General features: G+C 50.0%; 1 protein-coding gene across 1 annotated transcript in view; it reads left to right on the top strand.

Annotated features, from left to right (window-relative positions):
• Nucleotides 1-4,132: 4,132 nt before the first annotated feature.
• The window catches only part of npas1 (neuronal PAS domain protein 1), a 625,083-nt gene continuing 623,188 nt past the window's right edge, over nt 4,133-6,027 (top strand). Inside the window, exon 1 of the mRNA XM_073029337.1 lies at nt 4,133-4,433. The gene's annotated coding sequence lies outside the window, so the exon portion shown is untranslated. The remainder of the gene's footprint in view (nt 4,434-6,027) is intronic.

The following is a 6,027-nucleotide window of genomic DNA, read 5'->3' as shown; positions in this document are numbered from 1 at the left end:
AGCATCTGTGGGGAAAAAAGTACAGTCAACTTTGCGGGCTGAAAGTTTGGCTGTACTTTTTTTTTCCATAGATGCTCCCTGGTCTGCTGATTTCCTCCAGCATTTTGTGTGCATTCCAAGGATCCCTCCCTTAAGGGTAAGGCTCCACAGGATAAAAAATGATGGGGACCCCAGCTCTAAATAATAAAAAAAAACCCACCAGGTTCAGGAATAGCTACTTTCCTACAACTATCTGATCCTTGCATAGATCTGCAAAATTGCTGAAAAAAGATACGGCCACACTCTCTTCCCACAGCTACAATCTGTCACGAGGTACAGAAGCCTGACATCCCACACCACCAGGTTTTCCAACAACCATCAGCTTCTTGAACTGACCTGCACAACCCAAATCCTAGCAAAACACACAAAATGCTGGGGGAACGCAGCAGGCCAGGCAGCATCTATAGGAAGAAGTAGAGTTGACATTTTGGGTCGAGACCCTTCGTCAGGACTAACTGAAAGAAGAGATGGTAAGAGATTTGAAAGGGGGGGAGGGAGAGATCCAAAATCCAGGAGGGGGTGGGGTGAAGCTAAGAGCTGGAAAGGTGATTGGCAAAAGGGATACACAGCTGGATAAGGGAGTGGATCATGGGATGGGAGGCCTATGGAGAAAGAAAGGGGGGAGGGGAGCACCAGAGGGAGATGGAGAGCAGGCAGGGAGTGATTGTGAGAGGGGTAAAGAGAGAAAAAAGAGAGAAAAGAAAAAGGGGGGGGAGAGAATAATAAATTAATAAGGGATGGGGTAAGAAGGGGAGGGGGGCACTAACTTAAGTTAGAGAAATCAATGTTCATGCCATCAGGTTGGAGGCTACCCAGCCGGTATATGAGGTGTTGTTCCTCCAACCTGAGTGTGGCTTCATCTTGACAGTAGAGGAGGCCATGGATAGACGTATCAGAATGGGACGTGGAATCCTACCTCAGCAAGAGAACACTACAGACCACCTCAGGCATGACCAGGGGCTTGTCTCTCTTTTATGGCACCAAGGTTTTTCTTATGCACTGTCTTTTTTCTCTCTCTCTCTCTCTCTCTCTCTCTCTCTCTCCACTGTCTTGTATAATTTATGTATAATTTATGTTCTGTGTGTTATCTGTATCTACGTGCCTGTGATGCTGCTGCAGGTTTTTCATTTTACCTCTACGTCATCGCACTTGTCCTCAGAAGGGATCACAACCTTCTGCTGCCTCAATTACCTGGCTGGAGTCAGGGCTTTAGGCTTTGACTCTTGGTAGGGTCACCCATGCCAAACGGGGCAAAGAGTAGAGGCCAGACTAAGAGGGGTCCACCAGTCGTCCAGGTACAGGGGTTCAGCTCAGGGCTAACACCGCTGACTGGTCAAACAAAATTGTTACGCAAACAGCTATGAAGAACCCTTCTACGTCTGAGTGTGACGGTATTCCTGAGTCTCCACCCGGGATCTGCATTACTGACAGTAGTGAAAACCGAGAGGAAGCCATTGACATGATGAAGGAAGCCCTGAACACCGACAGAGATGGAGGACCTTCATCGCTGCCCTAAATGCCAGAGGCGTAACGGTCATCTCGCTTGTTAAACTCAACTGGAAGAAGATAGTTTAATTACCACTCTGTGTGGTGGGGTAGTGATGTAAGGTACTCCAATACCAAAGGAGGTTTAAGGCGCTCCTTCCCTCCGCTAGCCTGTAGGTCACCCTTGGGCAAGGTGTAGCACCAGCTTAGCCCCCGATCAGGGTCATGTGAAGCCATGGGGGCAGGTGGTGGATGGTCTTACGAGCAGCCGGTGCAGATCACAAGACCTGGTTATGTGACCACTGACGCCAGGCAGACAATCTCTGAAGAGTATTGATAATGGCTGGGGTCACCCGTCTTGTAAAGACACTGCCCAGAAGAAGGCACAATGGCAAACCACTTCTGCAGAAAAAATTGCCAGGAACAATCATAGTCATGGGAAGACTGTGAACGCCCACTTCGTACGATGAGGCGCACACGAATGAATTACCTTTGATGATAGGAGAATGGGGGGGGGTGGTTTGATGCAGTTTGAGAGAGGGGAGCATGGAAGTCGAGGAACTAAGTGAGGGAATAGGTTCACAAACGAGAGAATCTGCAGACGCTGGAAATCCATGCAACACACACACACACAAAGTGCTGGAGGAACTCCGCAGGCCCGGCAGCATCCATGGAACGTAAGTACAGTCGATGTTCCAGGCCAAAGCCTTCAGCAGGATGGATTTCGGCCAGAATCGTTGACTGTACTTTTTTCCATAGATGCCTCCTAGCCTGCTGAGTTCCTCCAATATTTTGCGGGAGGATGGGATATTTGGGTTTGCTCTGGGATCCCACAGAGACTTGATAGTTTGAATGGTCCTCCTGTGCCAGGTGTTCCAGACCCAGGGTCCATGGACCCTTGGTTCATGGTGAAAAAAAGGCAAGGAGCCCCTGTTCTGTCATTTCCTACTACCAGAGCCACCTTCTTGAGTTATGGAGGAACAGGGGAATTCTTTCTGGTGTTTGGGGATACCAGGACTCTAGATTCAAGATTGTTTATTGGCATTCTTCAGTACAGAAGGATGAAGGAGAACAAAATGTTTGTCACCCTGGATCTGATGTAGCAGAAAGAAACACAATAAGCTTAAAACCATAGTAAAAGTCAATAAATATAAATACATAAGATTAGCTCATATACACGCACATAAAGTGATGATAAGCAGAGGAGTGTCTGTACGCAAGGTGACTGACAGGAAATTATAAAGTAGCGATGGGCTATTCATGGGGGGGGGGGGTGTTGATCAGCTTGACAACCTGGGGGGGAGTAACTGTTTTTGAGTCTGGTGGCATTTTCCCTGATGGGACCAACAGTGCAGAGTCAGAATCTGGTTTAGCATCACTGGCATAGTGAGTCACGGGGGGGGGGGGGGGGGGGGGGGTGGAGAGAGAGACAGGCCATTTGGCCCATCTAGTCTATGCCGAACCGTTTAAACTGCCTACTCCCATCAACCTGCACCGGGACCATAGTCCTGCCTATCCATGTGCGGCAGCAGAACACTGTCATACCCAATACTGGAAACTGTAAATTACAGTAAGAAGTACATATATTTAACAGTTAAATAAGTAGTGCAAAAAAAGAGGAAAAATGCCGTGAGGTAGTGTTCAATGTCCATTCAGGAATCGGATGGCAGAGGGGAAGAAGCTGTTCCTGAATCGCTGAGTGTGTGCCTTCGGGCTCCTGTATCCCCTCCCTGATGGTAGCAATTCCAGTACCCTCCCCCTGATAGCAATGTACCTGCCTCAACCACTTCCTCTGGCAGCTCAATCTATTACAGACCACTCTCTGGGAGAAAATATTGCCCCTGAGGTTCCTATTAAATCTTTCCCCAGTGAACAGGGTGGGTGAGATCCTCTATGGCATTGTCAGGCCAGTTCTTGCACCTTTCTGTGTATATGCCCTTGGTGGCTGGTAACGGGATCTGAACAGGGGGCCTGGGCTGTGAGTGGGAGCTGGCTGCGTAGGGTTGCCGGCATAACTTTAGGAAGCGCTCGATTGGCGGTAAAGCACTTTTAAGAACTCCCGAGGGTTTGGAACGTGCGGTGGAAACACAGATCTTCCTTTCACTTGAGATCCCACAGCTTTTGTGTTTAGAGAATAAAGTAGATCCAGCAGTGTGCCGGAGTTGAAGTTTTAAATGTTTATTAATTAATTAAAACAACCTCCTTCCTTTGACCACTGCGGGTATATGTATGGTCCTTATTCCGAACACACACACACACACACACACACACACACACACACACACACACACACACACACACACACACACACACACACACACACACAAAACAGAGTGGAGTGATGAGGCGGGGGCGCGCCTTGAAAAATAGTGGGGGAACGCGTGCGCGCACCCGGAGCAATTCTGCACGCGCATTTATGCTCCCCTCCTACATCCAGCTGCTCTTGTATAAGGGGAGGGGTGCATTAATATATATGGGGGGGAAGGAGGGGGTTATATGGGGGGAAGGAGGGGGTAATATTGGGCGCGCGTGCACAGAGCGCGCTGTCGGGGGCGAGCGGCGCGCGCTCCCGCAGTAGCCTGTCACTGTGTGTATGTGTGTGTGTGTGAGAGAGAGAGAGAGAGAGCTGGTGGTAAAAGGAGCCGGGCTTGTCCATCGAGCCAAAGGGGTGGGTGAGGACTGGAAGGGGGCAGCTGGCGTAGGGGAAAAGAAGGGGCGAGCGCAGCCCAAGTGCCCGGGCGAGGAGGGGAGTTTGCGCCGCCAGCGGAGCCCGCCGAGCCGGGGCATGGTGCAGAGCTCCCCCGGGCTGCGGAGCGCGGAGCGGCGGCCAGGGCAGCGCAGCGGGGGATGGAGAGAGCTGCGAGCGTTGGTGGTCGAGCCGGGAATGAGAGCGGCAGGACTGCGCAAGGGTGAGTGAGGGGCAGTGGCGGGGCGGGGAGGGGAGGGGGAGAGGGGGAAAACTGGGAGAGAGAGAGAAAAAAGGGATGCGCGTGTGAGGAGAAAACTCGGAAAGAGAAAAGGGGGAGAAACTGGGAAGAGGGAGAGAAAATATGTACAAACGGGGCAAGCTACAGGGAATGGGAGAAGAGGAAGGAGAGAAAGTGGGACAACTCGGAAAGGGGAACGGGAAAGAGGGAAAGGAGGGATAAGGGCAACTGGAGAAAGTAGGGGGAAGGGACGAAAAGTGGGGGAAACGGGGGGCAGAAAAGGGAAATATAAGCAGAATGCGGGAACAGAACGAGACACAGAACTGGGAAAGCAGATAATGTGTGAGAGGAAGAGAGAGCGAGAGAGAGGGAATGAGGAAGCAACTGCGAGGAGAGGACAGAAACTGGGAAAAAGCGGAACGATGTGATGAAACAAACGAAATAGTGAGGAGAAACTCTGGGAATGAGGGAAACTGGGAAAAGATGAGCGGGAATGCTGAACTGAAGGGATTTTTGAGGGGGGATGAAGGGGAAGATGAGCAGGGAAAATAGAAGAGAGACTGGATGAGTTTTGGAATAATTCAGGCGGGAATGAGGAAACGAGGGATGGAATGAACTGGGGAAAGTGGAATTAGGGAAGGAAAGGAAAATGTGAGAAAGAAGTAAGCGTGTTGGGGAAAGAAAGCAGGGAGACGGGGGAAAGTTGGGAAAAGGAACGAGACTGCAAGAATGATAACGAGAGAGGGAATAGGGAAAAAGAGGGAAGTCGAATAAATAGGGAAGAGGAAAGCAGAAAGAAGGAGAAAGGGGAAAGGGGGTGAGAGAAATTAGGGAGAGCGGGTTGCAAAAATCTGGGACAACATGGAAGTTAGACAAGGAAAGAGTAATAAAAAGGGGTACGCGGAACAGCAGGGAAGTGGAACGAGAAAGCTGCAAGGAAGTGGGAAAAAAAGATTAAAAGAAAATTTGGAGAAATAAAGCGGATTAGTGAGAAATTGGGATTGAGGTATGTAAGAGTTAAGAAAAGTGGATTTAGAAAAGAAGTGGGGGAAATGCAGTGAAATTTGGGGAGAAGGGGGAGGCGACGAGATTACAGGAAGGTGGGCATGTGAGGGATATGTAGAAGGGGGTAGATGAGGAAGTGAAACGGAACTGAGGAACCAGGGAATGTTAGAAAGGCTGAGGATAATTGCTTTTGATGCAGACCGAGGCGATGGGAATGTCCTGTTAAATGAGTACTGGAGGGAATTCGCTCTGAGTGGAGGGGAGAATGCGGGTGTAGGTTGGCAAAAAAAAAGTGTGTTGGGAAGCGAAAGTTGGGAAGTCGGGAAGGTTGGGGGGGAAATTAACTAAGGTGTTAGGGATTGAGGGATTCACCAGGAAAGGTGTGTGTGTGTGTGGGGGGGGGGGAGTGGGATATTCCAAATGTAGAGGCAGAAATTGGGAGCTGGGGAGATAATTGCAGGTTAGAAGCTGCCAGTGATTGGGTAGATTGGAGTTGGGCGAGCAGGAAAGGGAGGGGAGGAAGGGCTGTTGAGTACGCGTAGTTTAGAAAGGAGATGAAAATGAAAAGATG

Source organism: Hemitrygon akajei, chromosome 25, assembly GCF_048418815.1.
Source record: "Hemitrygon akajei chromosome 25, sHemAka1.3, whole genome shotgun sequence".
Classification (NCBI taxonomy): domain Eukaryota; kingdom Metazoa; phylum Chordata; class Chondrichthyes; order Myliobatiformes; family Dasyatidae; genus Hemitrygon; species Hemitrygon akajei.
Note: the sequence above shows the minus strand (reverse complement) of the source record. Positions and strands in the feature narration are given on the sequence as shown.